Raw genomic sequence first — 15,498 nt, 5'->3', positions numbered from 1 at the left:
CAAGACCAGAAAGCCAAATCTGCATGCCACCGTGTGTGTCACACTGGCTGGAGCTCACTGTGGACTCCACTCTAGGGATCTCTGAGGTGTTTGACATTTTCATCAAAGACTTGGAGGAAAGTATTGATGACCTGCTCATCTGAAGCACAAAATTGGGGTGGCAGGTGGGGAGAGCACCCACAGGTTAATGCACTTGGAGGTCAGAATGCTTGACAGAAGTGAGTGGTGAGCTGAATCTAAGAGGATAAAAATTAATAGAAATAAAAATAAAGTTTTATATCTGTCTTCACAAAGTCAGCTTCACAAATAAAAGATAGGGAAGGGGTGGCCAGAGAGCAATTTATGTGGGAAAATGCCTGAGTTTTAGCAGACTGCAGCCCAAGGTGAATCGACAGTGGAACAAGAGCCAGCAAAGGGGGTCCTGCCCACAGGGCCAAGAGGCCCACCATCCTTTCCTGAGATCCCATCTGCAGTCAGTCCTGGCCTCCACCCTTTAAGGAGGGCACCAACAAGGCACAATGTCCATGGCAAGGACAGCCTGGAATACTCATAGTTTTCAGAGTAGGGCACACCAGGAGCAGCTGAAGGAATGTGGAAGTTTAGCCTAAGGAGGAGAAAACGTAGGAGGGGTGTAATAGGGTACATCAGGGCCAAGGGGCCAGCTGAGGCTGGATGTGAGGGATGGGTTGGACAACTGATCACCAGAGGGGTCACTGCAGAGAGGGCTCGGGCCTGGATCAGGAGGCTGGACAATAGATCACCTTCCCGGGGCAGTGCAGAAGGGACTCAGGCCCGGATCACATCCCTCCTAGGAGGAACAGGATATACAGCAGGGGTCACAGCCCTCCATCCCTGCTGTAGGCTTGTCACTGCCTAATCACTAGCCTCCATTTAACAGTATTTATATCTCCCTCAAGTCACCAGGCTTTCCAGGATAAATCACACCCTTTACTCCCATTTTTCATAAGAAGTTAATTTCACAAACTCCATTCAACCTTTATTCAGTATCTGTGCTGTGCACCCCTGCTGCCAGCGAGACTGACGTTAGCAGTGGCTTGGGCTATGTGGACTGGTTGTGTCTGCACTAAGCAGGGCATCGGCAGGTTGGCCTCTAGGAAGGGGGATCACTGGGCTATCTGGGCTGGAAAGGGAGCAGCTCCTGGTCAGGGGAGGGCCTGGTCTGCTTGGAGCCTCAGTGAGACGGGGAGGCCTTGTCTTAATCAAACAAACAATTGCTGTTTATAAGGTACCAGGTATGTGCTTCCTGTCCTCAGAGAGATAGCATTCTAACTACTCCTGTTTTCCTAAGGGAAATGTGACTGACTGCTTGCCGCAGTTACAAAAGATATCTAACACCTTTAAAATAATTCTCCACAAAATGGATTTTGTGTTAATGCACACAAGGATATGCTGCATGCAGATGGCATTGGAGATTGAAGAGGTCATAAAGTGTGGGAAATAGAGCATGGCCATCAGTGATCCATGGGTCAGAATGATAGTCTATAATAGGAGAGAAGCCAAAACTTCGGGGCTCTCAGAGATAACTAGACTGAGCACCTACTACATCCCTCCCATGCCTTGTGCTCCATGCTATGGATACAAATACAAGCTAGACAGTCCTTACTCTCAAAGAGGAGGAAGCAAACAACTACAGGGAGCCTGAGAAAAAGGGGCAGCAGAAGCAGAGCGGGAAGAGCAAGATTCCTGGGGAGCAGGCAGAGAGGCCACCTGGAGAGGGAGATGAGTCAGGAGGGCACTGAGCTTGGCTGGGCCTCCGTGACACAGTGGTCAGGGAGAGGGATTCAAGACTCAGGAAGGTGGGCCTCCGAGAGACAGCAGCTTCATGGCAGGAAGGTCGTTGCAAAGACCTCCTCCAGGCCCACACAGCAAAGAAGGTCAGGGATGCCAGGTCTCCTAGAGTCAAGCGCCCATGCTGAGGGCCTGAGTGGACCACTGCAGAAACTTAGGCACACTGGGATCTCACAAGATTACAAACCGCTGATCACAGGACCAAAAATGGTACTGGAAGTCTCACTTTGTGCTCATGTCCCTGAGACAGGGAACAGGGTCAGATACGAATGGAAACACATCTATATGTTCCTTGAAAGACATTTTTCAAAGTTCTCCTGTATTAAATAGAAAGCAAATAACACAGAGTGGAGACAAAAAGATCATCCTAATATCAAAATGGAGCTGTGCTTGTTAAATCATTGGTGGATAATAATAGCTAACATCTATACGGTGTTTTTGGACTGCCCGGGGGCGCCACAGTGAACAGTGCGGGGTCTGGAGTTGGGAAGACTCATCTTCGTCAGTCTAAATCTGGCCTCAGACACTGATGAGCTGGGTCACCCTGGGCAAGTCACTTCACCCTGTCTGCCTCAGTTTCCTCACCTGTAAAATGAGTTGGAGAAAGAAACGGCAAATCTCTCCAGCGTCTTTGCAGAGAAAACCCCTAGTGGGTCCCCGAGAGTCGGACCCGACAGAAACAACTGAACCACTACAACATGCGGCATTTACTCCGTACCAGGCACTTTAGAAATACTATTTCATTTGATCAACAACCCTGGGAGGTAAGTGCTGCTATTTTATCCCCATTTTACAGATGAGGAAACGGAGGAAAACAGAGGTTAAGGGACTTGCCAAGGATCCTATAGCTGATTATCTGAGGCAGGATTTGAACTCAGATCTTCCTGGCTCCAGGCCCAGCATTCTGAGCACTGTGGTGGCCCTTAGGTGCCCATGGTCATGGAGGCACCTGAAGTGATTCCGGGGCGATGTAGAGGATTGTGACTGAAATTTTGTTTTAAAATTACATTGTAATTGCAGTATATTGAAGAATTTCGTCCATCTTTGTATGTACAAGGGGATAATAAATATTGGCACCTGCTCCCCAGATTGACTGTGAAAGGCTTACCACAGTGCCCAGCTTGTGTGGGAATGCACTTGGACACAGACATATACATATAGATATTCACATACACACATATACATACATACACAAACACACATAGATACTAACTGGCATGGAATGTTAACAAATTTGCTGATACATTTCAGAAATCCTAATTCTAACTGACAATTCCTGTTCTAAACGCTTTAAGGTACTACTGAGAACAGTCCTTTGAAATGCCTTAAAGCCATGTTTTCAGTCCTAGAAGAAAGCCTGATGTGTGCCAAGCACCACATAAAGTCTCAGGAGGTGATTGGGCTGAAGATGCCAGCCGTAATCAGAGAAGGCAAAGGGCCTGTGTAAAGGCAAGGATGTAACCTGATTGGTACTGTCTCCAGGTGGGGGGAGGGGGAGGGAGTAAGGAGGAGGGATAAAATTTGGAACTCAAAACTTTAAATGATATAGAGGCCTGGTATTGGGTGGGGGAGATGCAGATTAAAGGAACCTAATTGGGTGGAAGTTAAGACATCTACTGGACATCTACTTAGCGAGTCAAGTACAGTTGATCAAAGGGGTGTGGTGGCGCAGGTGATGCTACAGTAAATGAATGTATCCTTTCACCTTGGTGACAAAGCTTCCTATTCAAGAGAGAACAACAATGTGTAAGGGGACGCCAGGCAGTGAGGTTAATGAGAAGGTGAAAGCGAGCAAGTTTGAAAGGCAGAATCCATTGTCCTTCCGGGCCATCACTGCTGAGCGGCTTCTCCACCTGGAATCTGACACCTGGTGGGAACAGAGAAGTGGCTAATGCCACTGTCCTTTGTTACAATCATCCCACTTCCAAGGCAAACAAACTCAAAGCACCTCCAAGGGAGGGATGCTGGCCCCATTAAGCTTTGGGGACAAGCCAATTCTGAGGGACTCTACTGTGGAGCTCTGTGACCAGGGGCTGGGAGAATCACCTGCTAAATAAAGGTCAAACTCTTTGGTCTGATGGTCAGAGCCCTCCAACATTAGCAATCATCCTCTATTTTCAACCCTATCTCATGCTAATTCCATGCATACACTCTCTATTCCAGGACTAATCCCATGCTTTCCTGCCACCAATTCCCAGGCTCTGGCCCATCTCCACCCTTTGAAATGGAAATGATTCTCCTTCTTTACCTCTCAGCTCAAAAGTTACTTTCTTCCAGGAAAGGTCCCCCCTAGAGGGGTGTGCTCCTCCCTCCACCCATTCATTCCTCACCCCTCACCCCTCCTAGGGTGCTTCTAATACGTTATCTTGTAGTGGGGTTGTCTGTGTGCATGCCTTATCTCCTCTTACTGCACTATGCTTCAAGCCTTAAGGAACTATGTCTGATTTAATCTTTTTTTTCCTTCAGTGACAAGCAGTGCTCTGAACACAGCTAGGACTTAATAAACGTTTGTTGATTGACAGAATGAATGTGCTAACCTGACCTGATATCAGTCCCACCAAATCCATGCATTGATAATTGATCAAATGCCTTTTTAGCCAAATCTTCCAGGTCCCCCCTTTCCCCTAAAACAGCACATCTGCCGCCAGGAGGGCTATGAATCTTCATATTGACATCCTCTGACATCAAAAGCAATTAAGCACGTCCTTGCTTACATTGAGCGAGCAGTGGTACTACAGGCTACCCACCCAATTTCCCTTCCTTTCCTTTTCAATTTTGTGGAAGACACTGAAATAAGGTCTAAGGAATTCTTGCTATTCCTCCATCCTTCTATTCATTCTTCCATCATTAGCCCTTTTAATCGAACTGGGAGGAAATCAGATACAGTCAACAGAGAAATAGTGAGGCCCTAAAAGTTCCACTGCTTCCCCATGTCCATCCCAGAGGTCAGTGCCAAATGAACACTGATGCGGAAAAGAGACTTTCACCCACAGGAGCTTGTGGACATGAGCTTGCCTTCCAAGGGCTCTCTCCTTCTTTCCCCTGTTGAGTTACAAATTCTAGGGTAGCCATGGGCTCATTAGCACAGCCTGACAACAGAACTATTCACAGATTTCCTGAGCCTGTGCCGGAATTTCAGCAGTAAATCCTAAGGCAGCAGGCAAGATTAATTGTGCTACTGAGAAAGGGAAGTAATAATTACAAATATGAAAATGAAAAAGATGGGGGGACCCTGGTGATGGATGGTTAGGTACTAGACGCTGCCATCCCTAACAGTTCTGACCAGGGCCATTGTGACAGAAATTGGTGGGAAGCCCAGACCATAATGAAAAATGTGGTGGTCCGGCACATCTGAGCTCCTTCATCAGTCACTGTTGGGAGAAGCCAAATGTGCTCTGTCTGGGTTCAGGTTCCCAGCAAGGAGAGAGAGGAAAAGTAGAAAACAAGTAAAATACGGCCAAGCATCACATTGTTTGGGTGCCGGGCTTTAGTTTGGAATCAGAATCTGAGACATTTTAAATACTCCAGGGTGAACCCACACGAGGAGACAAAGAAGGGAGTGAGTGGCCAGAGCCAGTATACAGTGAGAAGACACTGAGTTCCACGCCATTTCCCCCCACCCCTCTACTCCACCCCCATCAGCCTGTGTCTGTAAACACTGAACAGTCCCTTTCTTTCCCCTGAGTTGTGTGGCTCCATTTCACAATGGATAGCCTGCTCTGTCACACATTCCCTGGATGGCCTGGGGCAAGACGCAGTGCAGTAGCAAGGAAACAATACTGGATTTGGGATCAAGGGACCTCAGTTCAAACCTTATCTCTTCAACTTACTATGTATATGCATGACCTTGGGCAAGTCACTGACCTTTCTGGGTCTGTTTCCTCCCCTGTAAAATTGTGCCAGAACATACACTCCCTTCCTATTGGAACTGCCCTGAAGTAAAATGGATGGGCTCCCTTAGGAAGCACCAAAGAGGGGTGGCTTGGCCATATTGGTCTCTGAGATCCCTTGTGACTCAACCTCCCAGGAATCAATGAGAGAACCCAACACACACGTGGTCCTACAAAGTGACCAGCCATCATCATGATAAAGGTCTTACCTCTGTCAGGGGTAGGAAGGGATTTAATTCAGCTTTTAGATAGGAAATGAAAATAATAGGGTTCTGGAATTTGGGGAAAATTTTTGAACTTATGCCTTACAGTACATAACTAAGGAACAATGAGCTTCTGGAACAAATGTGGCAGAAATATATGGAGATGACAAGGATGACTACTACCTGCATAAAACTGGAACAGATTAGAGGAGAAGATAAAAGACAAATAAAAAGCTAAGCCAAATTCCCAGCTCCTTCAGCAAGGCCAGATCTCCCAGAGCTGGTTCAATAACTCATTCAGGATTCCGGAAATCAGATACTCTTCTTTTTACTGCAAAAGCAGAAGCTATTTGCTTTAATCAAATGTGAATCATATCCCCAAACTCCTTCAATTTAATTTAATTCCTAAGATTATAGGATCAGGTTAGTAGAGGCCAATTCAACAAGCAATTATTAGGTCCTAACACGCGCATGGTCCTGAACTGGGCACTTTAATAGAAAGACCAAAAAAAAAAGGTAGAAAGTCCCTGACCTGAAGGGCCCTAAAACCTGCCCAAATTCCTTGCTGTCTGCCCATTAGGACTTTTGATAATGTCATAATCCTCTACCACTGATGCCCTGCTCTGCCAGTCCTGGCATCAGCCCAGGGATCCCTTATCTACACAGGCGTGGCATGACAGATGGTTTTACTTCCAATTAATATCTTTATTCAGACATAATGCAGGGGATGAAGAGTCAGGCGAAAAATGAAATTGCAACCTCCCTCATCTGCAGGTTCTGCTCTCGAATACTATTAGCTGGAGAGTCAAAGTCTGTTGGAGAGAGGCTTTTACCTACAGTCAGTCCCAAAGGACGGCACCTGGGAATACTTTCTATGTGGCAATGACCCGCTTTCTTCAGCGTAACCCCGGATCTGGGGCACTTTCACATTGTGAAGCCCTTCAAGGAAATCATCAAAGTTAATTATCCAATTAATATCAAGGCTGGATATACAGTAATCTGTCAAAAGACAAAGGGTTTAGAACTTCTATGCCTATCAGTTTCTTATCTTTTAAATGGAAATGAGGGAATTAGTCACCCTTCCGATTCACTCATTGTGAATATTAATTTGTCTTTTTCCGGCTGAGTGCTTCCCTAACTTGATGGTTGTAATTAGAGAGGTTGAAGGGGACCCAAGTGCACGTCCCACCCCAGAGGAGCCACTGCTGCTGAATTCAGGCTGACTGTCTGGGGCGGGGAAAGAGCTTGGGGTTAATGAAGGGGGAGCAACAGGCACACTCCCACTCCTGTGCACACAGTAAGCACTGAATAAGTGTCTGTTGATTGTAATTTAATTTGTCTGCCAAAATGATGCTCTCAAGCATGGTCTGACCATGTTACTCTCCTGCTCCCTGAGGCCCAGAGGATAAAATAAAAACCATGTTTGGCATTTAAAGCCCTTTACAATCTTGTTCTGACTCATCTTTACATACTGCTCTTGTTAGACTTTTCATTGTATATTCTGTCCTATTTGCTGTTTCCTTACAAGAAATGGAATTTCTTGCCTCCGTGCCTTTGCAGAGTGATCCCCCATGCTCGAGAAGTTCAGGGTAAGGGAACTGATCCAGATCTCCTTATCAGCTAGTGAATGAAATCCCAGAAGGATAAGGGGTAGATAACAGAAACAACCCAGTATCATGATCTGAAACAAAGTGTCATGATGGGTTCATACTCCGTTGCCGTTTATAAAGTGTGAAGTCCTCTGACAAAACAGATTGAATTAGAGGATGGAAAAGGGATGGTCATGATAAAAAGAAAGCCACTCTCAATAGGAACCCACCTCAGCAGCTCTGAGGACTGTAGCCTTCAGAAGCAGAGAAAAGAATCTATGGAGAAAGAGCCCAGTCCTTGAGAGGGAATCCCTTCTCACCTCTGGGTGTGTGTGTGGGGGGGTTCTCCCAGTGACAATTCTTTCTTACAGCAGAGTGATTTTCCCAGTAAGAGACACTACATCCAGTAGGAAGGGGGAAGGAGAGGGAACCAGCACTCATTAAGTACTTCCTATGTGACAGGCATTAAACTAATATTATTTCATTTGAAGAGAGCCCAGTGAGTTGAAGTAGGATACGGTTCTAAGGAATGTGAGCTCTGCAAGTGAAGAAAACTAGCCCTGACCACTGACTGTTGAGGTGTGCAGAGAGAGAGAGGCTGGGGAGATAAAACCTCTGCCTCTTGGACTCTCTACAGGTCAGAGCGACCTGAAGCCACCAAGAGAAAGAAAAGGGCAGGCACCTGCAGAGCTGGATGTACAAGCTACCCTGGCCCCAGGTTCCATAAATGTGTGCCTTCCTGTGTGTTCTCTGTATGTACACACTCGTCCCCCAGACACTGCTCGCTTTTGTGCAAGAAAGATACCAGGAGGTGGATACCTATGGTGGTTACTTTGCCATCTTAATAAATGTCTTTACTTTGAGGTAATCCTATCTATTAGCTAATGATTAAAGGGAAATACACCAGTGGGGGCCTATGAGCTATAGAGTTTTAGGAGACATGAGCCCATAACATCCTCTGAAGTCATTGCTGTACTCCCAGGGGATCCAACCTCTAGATTAGGGGAGGAGCAGTCTCAGAGGAAGTGCTGCACCTGGAAAGTGCCCCCTCCTCCTCTCTGGCTTCCTTCCAAGCCCAGTGCAGCTGCCACCTCCTACCCACTTTTTCTGGTCTCCCCAGGTGTTAGTGATTCCCTCCAAGAAGTCACTTTGCATTTGCTCTCTCTATATTTTGCAAACACTTCTTCAAGTACATGTTGATTTTTCTCCAGGAGAATGTCAGCTCTTTATTGCCAGGGGCTATGTAACTGCTCTCTATATCCTGAGCCCCGCCCAGTTTCTCAATTCCTGCCTGGGATTTACGAGGTACTACAAGTGTGCTGGCTAAATGGAACTGAAGATGCTGCTCCCAGCCTATGTGCAGGCATGTGAGCGGCACCACTGGACCATACCACTCCCAACCCTGGGCTCTGTGGGGAACAAAAGGGAACTTCCTCAGCTCATAGGCAAAGCCCAAGAGTCTAGCTGCAGCTCACCTTGGTAGACAATGCACAGGACTCTCTTTTATGCCTCCCCTCTTGTGGCTAAAATGGAATACCAGCTATTCTGAATTCAGCATTCATCTCTCACCCTGGTGCCTTAGTTAAGTTGTTCTACATGCATGGAATGCTCCCCCTCCTCACTCTCAGCCAGTCAGTCAACAAGCATTTATTAAGTGCCTAGTAGGTCCTAAGCCCTGTGCGAGGCACCAGGGATGCAAATACAATGAACAAAGCTGTTACTACTTTCAGGAAGCTTTCATTGTAATAAGGGAGACAAATACCCATAGAGGTATATGGGGAGTGAATATAGATAATAAAGTCAACTGAACACAAAGTGGTTAACCACAAGATAGTTTGGGAAGGAGGGCCATTCCTAGCTTTTTTCAAGGCTCTGCTAACAAGATATCTCCTTGGCGAATCCTTTCCTGATGGCCTCCTTCTCTCCCTCCCTACTCAAACCATCAGGAATATGGTTACTCATGTAGACATTGTTTGTCCTTGGTAGACTGTAAGCTCCCTGAGACCTGAGGTATCCTTGTGTTCCAGGGTCTGGCATGATGCCTTCATGCACTAAGTTTTACTAAATGATTTCCATCGCTTCATGAGCTGCAGAAAACGCCCTCCTTCCTCATCTCTGCTGTTCATAATGTGTCTTCCTTCAAGGCTCCATGAAGCATTCCCTGGGGAGCACAGATGAAGGTCTGGGGAGGAGTGGGTTCCCCTCCAAAGTGATCTTCAATCCAAGACACCAGGGGGCTCGAAGAGGACACAGCTGTTCAGGCACCGTGCAAACTCGACAGCCAATGAGGCCCCTTCAAATGCTGAGACTTTTCAGTTGTCTCCCTCGTCAGGTTTTCTCAGAATGTTTTATCTGGATTGCTCCTTTCCCGGTCCCACCCTAGCTTGTGTTATGCACATCTATGGATGTGAGGTCTCCTTCTCAGCAGACAGCAAGCTCTCTGAGGGCAGAGAGTGTGTGCAACCCCAGCACAAGCTCCCAAACCAAACAGGGACATGATAAATGTTTTAGTGATCTGAATCACAAAGATGATGAGAGAAACGGAATATGGAGAGAGACTCTAGAGGGACACACGGGAAGGGGGGAGAAGAAAGAGAGAGAGAGAGAGAGAGAGAGAGAGAGAGAGAGAGAGAGAGAGAGGAGTTACTTGAGAGGCTCTGGAGATTAGAATGTATTCCACATGTATCAATTGATGCCTATCACATAAAAGGCCCTGTACCAGGGTGCAGTGGGAGATACAATGAAGAATTCTGTCTCTCTCTCTCTCTCTCTCTCTCTCTCTCTCTCTCTCTCTCTCTCTCTCTCTCTCTCTCTCTCTCTCACACACACACACACACACACACACACACACACACACACACACACAGAGCCCCTGCCCTCATAGAGCTCACTGTCTAGTAGCAGTCACTAAATGTTGTGACTCGGCAAACCCAAATGCAGAGACAGATGGATCTTTGCACAAGCCTGCAACGTGGGCTGTCCAACGTACTCTCTGCAGGCATTCTGGTCTGAAGAGCTCGATTTTAAAAATTTATACCGGATGGAAAACACAAACCTTCTTACTGAGGGAAGAATTCTGGCTCTGTGACAAAGGATGCCACCAAAACCAGCCAGTCAGAATGCAGCTCGTTTGTCTCACAACACAGGCTCCAAGGAAAGGCCATTTCTAAAACATGGAAAGAGCCAAATGAGGCCGACCCTGGGAATTTTTTTGCTTATGTCTGGGCTCTCTTTCCACTTTCCCTCTGGGGCTTCCACCTAGGAGAAGGAGTGGACTAGTAAGGCTGGGGATGGCCACCCTGGCTGCTCTCAGGGATTTCATTTACCTGCAACTTCCCAATCCCCACCTGGGTGCAGGCCAGGACATATCAGGGATGGGAGTGGCCCTGTCCTTGACTTCTGGCTGCCTTCAAAAATATCAAGTATAGCCTGGATATGGGCAATATGTACTGATAAATATATATATATGTGTATGTATGTATGTGTGCACTGTATATATGAACACAGAGGCTGCCCTCCCTCCAAAATAGAGAGAGAGAGAGAGAGAGAGAGAGAGAAGGAAGGTACCTGACAAAATCTCAAACACTAAGCATTCAGGAAAATGAGTGTTTTTGATGCACCAAGGTGGCGAGGTACGCTAGTGAAAAGATGACGATCAAGATGGTTCCCTTGTTTCAACAGGACACACTGCAAACATATATACATATACATAATACATACATACATATGTACACATGCATATGAACTGTTTGTGCCTGACCTGTTGAGGTGGAGCTTTCTAAGCTCCCATTGGTCAACATGGTGATGTCATTTTGGTCCTCCTCAAGCATAAAAAGGACAACAGCCAACCACCACATGCATACACACACATTATACATCTCTGTGCATATATATATATGTGTGTGTGTGTGTGTATGTATATATATACATATACATATAGAGAGAGAGAGTGACAGAGAATCCATATATATATGTGTGTGTGTCTATAGCCTTGTTATAGGATATGTGTGGACACACACACACACACACACACACACACACACACTGCAAAGACTCTATTTCCCCAACGAGGCCTCCGGGAAAGCTATTTCCTCGAGTGCATTTTACAGACTAAATTCATCTTCCTCAAAGTTCTCCCACTGATCTCCCAGGCCTCTGGGCTTATCTTTACAGACTCAAATTATAACTTGCAGTACATTTATTGTTGAAGACACGTTATAACTCTTATTAGATTACATTATCCTTGAAGATAGATTTATTTATCTATGGAGGTATAATAAATGTATCCTAAAGCACCACACAGTCCCATTTTATAGGTGAAAAAACTGAAGGATATTATGGGTAAGCAACTGATCAAAGCCTCCTGCTGTTCCTGCTCTAATTCGGGGTGGGAAACCAGCGGCCTTGAGGCCACATGTAGCCTTCTAGGTCCTTGGGGGTGCCCTTTTGACTGAGTCCAACTTTTACAGAACAAATCCTTCTTTTAAGGGGATTCAGTCTTGGATTCAGTCAAAGCTTGGATTCAGTCAAAGGGTAGCACTTGAGGACCTAGAGGGCCACATGTGGACTCAAGGCTGCAGGTTCCTCACTCCTGCACCTGATCTATTCTACCAAGGGTTCCATGACTTTTAAATCCAAGAGTGTTATCATGTTGCAACCTTAGGGATCATCTGGTCAAACCCCCAAATTTTAGAGCTGAGCAGGCTGAGGCCAAGGGACGTGAAATGGCTGCCCACCTCCCCCCCCACCCAAGGTGGCAGAAGAGGCATGGCAAAGATGAGTCTCTTACCAAACGCTCATTGAGCAACTGATGAGGAAGAAAACCCCAAATTGGAAACCAGGCTCTTGGAGCCCAAACCTCATTCACTTTCCACTACATTCTCTTGCTACTTGTTTAAGCCCATATAACACACTACAAAACATTGGTTCTTTCTGTACCGTGCTATCATCAGTCATTCTGAATTTTTCATTCAAAATTAGACATCTGCTTGGGAAAGGCTATCACAGATTATCAATAAGACAGGGAGTTGGAATGCTGTGAAATTCACAGATCTGAAATTTAATCAGATAAAAACACACGCGTAAGTCATTTCTTCACATATTTATCAGTGAAATCAGAAGATCCTGCCCCAAAGGCCCTGCAGGTGGTGTGGCACACTGTGGCACAGTAGGGAGGGCTCTGGGCTGGCCCTTGAGAGCCTGGAATTCGAGCAGAGGTTCTGTCACTCGCTCATTCTCTGCCTCTGGGATCAGTGAGGCCCTCACCTTCTCACTGTCTGTGGTCTCCCTTTTTTCCACTGTGACATGAGGAGGTGGCCTTGATAATTTGACTTCTAGGATGCAAGCTTTTGAGGGTTATCACATACTACAGGGCTAAAAGATGCTGATCTTGAGGATTGTGTACATGTGGAAATTACCCTTAAACAAAGCGCACTACAACAACCCAATGGCTGTACAAGAGAACTAAGCACCCTAGACAATGCTTTGAGGTTCTGAAGAAATGGGGATTAGGAAGCCAAGATGCTGGTGCATTCCCTGTTCCTAGAATGCCTGGTGCCCCCATGGGGAAAATCTGGAGCAGCTCTGGGAGTAGCAGGAGAGAAAAAGGAGCTGGGCTCCATGTTTCTGATGCAGACGTTCATCAATTTAACGCATCAATAAGCAGTGACTAACTACAAGGCCCAGAATTCTACTGGTGGTTCCTGTAGTCATCAAGGTCCTGCTCCACCATTAACTGCAATATGCCGATGGTTACCAAGGCAGGACAAGTTTCTCTCTCATTAATTTTTCAGTGTTACATTAGAAATGCCAAACAGGAACACACTCTGTACCAATATTCACAGAAAGTCCCACTTTTCTTAAAAAAGGCAATTCAGCAATGTCATGGAAAGAAAAAATGTTACAAAGGTTTATCTTATGTCTTAGCTGAGTCTGAGGCAGGTCATTCGGAGAGATGAAAGTCTCATAGCCAAACTCCCGTGCTCCGCTGGAGATAGAAAACGCTGTCATACCAGGGCAAGACCCATCTGAAGTCAAGAGAATCTGCAGGATCATCTGCTCGGAGCCTTCGATTTTCCACATGACAAAACCCAGGCTTATAAGGGTTGGGTGACTAGACAACATCCACTTTAGTTACTCAAAAAACTGAGACTGAACTCCCGCCTCTTCACTCCCCAAATGAGAAGCTTGACATTCTGAAAACCATCTTCTTTATTTCTAGGATCCCAGAGAGCCCCAGTGTGGCACTGTTTGTGGGGTACCTTCTGCCCTAGGCCAAGTATCCATGGTGAATGGGAATCCCTGTCCACCTGGGCCCCACCCACCCCAAGGGATCTTCTCAGTAGCTTTCCTATTCTGCAGCTTCCCTCCCTCCCTCCCTCCTTCCTTCCTTTTCCCTCCCTTCATTTCCTTCCTCCCTCCCTCCCTCCCTTCCTTTCTCCTCCCTTCTTTTCCTTCCTTCCTTTTTGTCTTCCTTCATTTTCTTCCTTCCTCCCTCCTTTCCCTTCCCCTTTTCTTCCTTCCTTCCAAAGGAGATGGCATGGACATTAATGTTCCTGGGTAAACAAGAGGTAATGAAAGAAAGAACCCTGGTTAAAAAAAAGAGAGAGAGCACTCTTAGTCATTCTGATTGGCTGGCTGGGGACACCTGATCGGGTTACCCAGTTTGCAAAGGTCTGGGATCCCCATCCTTCTGGTGTCTTCTGACAATGGGGGTGAGGGGGGTGTGTCTCTGAACAAATAGCTGCTTTGTTTTCTGTCTTTTCTTTCTTGGCTCAGTCACTGCATTATGAGGTGAATCCAGCTTGACTTCTTTTGTAATAACAGCTATACTGTTATCTTACAGCAACATCCCTGGCTGCATAAGCCCTATCAGCATCAATGCTAGCACATGCCACTTCCAGATGCTACAATGGGCAGGGGCATTAGAAATGCCTATCGTCTTCCGAGCCAGGCTCAGGACTGTTCCGAAATGGACCCAAGGATGGGCGAGACAATTTCCCATTGCTGAATGAGTGGGATCCCTGAAGGCTCGTGAGGGCCAAGACTGAAGGAGATAGCTTCCCACTCGTAAAATGCAGACCAGCTTCCACTGGCAGAGGTTCTGATGTAGAGTTGCCCCCACCTCCACAGAGAAGGTAGAACTGAAGGAGGGAGGAGATGCCTGCTGAGATCTTCTGACCTGGTTGGATCAGAAGTAGTAGGCAGGACTTGGGAAGCTTGGCTTCATCACGTTTCCGATCTCTTCCCTGCTGAAGGGCAAGGGGTAGAAGCCTAGAGAACGTACTCTTACACTGACTCTTGTCTCCTTTGGTCCAGATCATGACAGAGAAGCCTGGCCTGGCTTTGCTTGCAGCAAACGTTCTGCCCCAGAACTGAGCAGAGGAGCCAAGGCCAGGCCTTACTGACATTTTGCGTTCCTATTCCTCTCTCACATTCTGCTAGGAGTTGAGAAGTCTGTGTTCTCTGGTGGAGGTGGGGGGGGGGGGGTAGTAGAGTACTGGCCCTGGACAGGTATAGCTGTAATGCACTAAAATCCTTTTAACAGAGTTGTGTGCTTTCCATCTCTAGGGTTATTGCTAAGGATTCCACAAGGACAATTTCTGATTAATTTGGTGAGTTCATTACTGAGATAAGAATTCCCCTATAGTCTACATTCTTATTTGTAGGGTTCACTTTTGTAGGCATGTTAATACCAGTGCCAAAAGATCCCAGAACTGGGTTGTGGGGGTACAGGAGACTCGATGACTGTGGAAGTGTGGGGAGGTGGCACTCCCTCCACCAGACATGATAGCATCTACTGACTCAAATCTGCGTTTTGGTAAATAAGAGAGATGGATGGCCAAGATTACGGAGGCAGGCAGGGGATGCTACTTGTACTTTTCATTTCACTGTGTGATCCTCCAAAATATATTCGAGTTTTGCCTGAAGATGAGAGAGAGCACAGTGCTGTGACACAGCACTGGCCTGGGAGGTGGGAGAATGAGGCCAACCACTTAGGTGATGCAT

The 15,498-nt window shown here is 46.5% G+C and overlaps 1 protein-coding gene across 4 annotated transcripts in view; it reads right to left on the bottom strand.

The window, feature by feature from the left end:
- TTC28 (tetratricopeptide repeat domain 28) overlaps positions 1 to 15,498 on the bottom strand; it is a 702,579-nt gene that overhangs the window by 126,595 nt on the left and 560,486 nt on the right. The window lies entirely within an intron of this gene.

The sequence above is a fragment of the Notamacropus eugenii genome, chromosome 4, assembly GCF_028372415.1.
Source record: "Notamacropus eugenii isolate mMacEug1 chromosome 4, mMacEug1.pri_v2, whole genome shotgun sequence".
NCBI classification, from domain to species: Eukaryota; Metazoa; Chordata; class Mammalia; order Diprotodontia; family Macropodidae; genus Notamacropus; species Notamacropus eugenii.
Note: the sequence above shows the minus strand (reverse complement) of the source record. Positions and strands in the feature narration are given on the sequence as shown.